Here is an 804-nt window from a genome sequence, read left to right on the forward strand (position 1 = left end):
AGTAGCTGGGATTACAGGTGCCCGCCACCACATCTGGCTATTTTTTTATATTTTTAGTAGAGATGGGGTTTCACCATATTGGCCAGGCTGGTCTCGAACTCCTGACCTCATGTGATCTGCCCATCTCAGCCTCCCAAAATGCTAGGATTACAGGCGTGAGTCACTGTGCCCAGCCTAAAATTCATTGTAATCCATCGCTCATTTGCTGTGTAACTTTGAAAACTTATTTTGTCCAGTATTCTCTCGCCAGTATTCTCATATATAATATAAAATAAATATGAATGATAATCTTGATTCTCCTGGCTCAAAGTATTCTCATTTCTCATGGGCACCATTCACATATTAATGTTTTACATTTTAATCCTTAAAGAACCTGTTAAACCTCTGCTCTTAAGCTCACTTCTTGTGTGTCCATGTCCTTGATTTCCTTGTCATAAGAAAATGAACCTCGGATATCATCCCAGACAACAAGGCTGCTTCAGAAGGAATCCAGTTTCAACTTATGCATATGACTAACCAGTAATCCCTGCACCATTTATTGATTAGGGAGTTATTTCCCTATTGCTTTATTTGTCAACTTTGTCAAAGGACAGATAGTTGTAGGTGTATGACTTTATTTCTGGGTTCTCTAAACTGTTCTGTTAATCTGTGTGTCTATGTGTGTACCACTACCATGATGTTTTGGTTACTGTAGCTCTGTAGTATAGTTTGAATTCAGGTAGTGTGGTGCCTCTAGCTTTGTTCGTTTGGCTTAGGGTTGCCTTGTATATTCGGGCTCTTTTTAGGCTTCATACACATTTTAAA

Source organism: Piliocolobus tephrosceles, unplaced genomic scaffold, assembly GCF_002776525.5.
Source record: "Piliocolobus tephrosceles isolate RC106 unplaced genomic scaffold, ASM277652v3 unscaffolded_9396, whole genome shotgun sequence".
NCBI lineage: Eukaryota > Metazoa > Chordata > Mammalia > Primates > Cercopithecidae > Piliocolobus > Piliocolobus tephrosceles.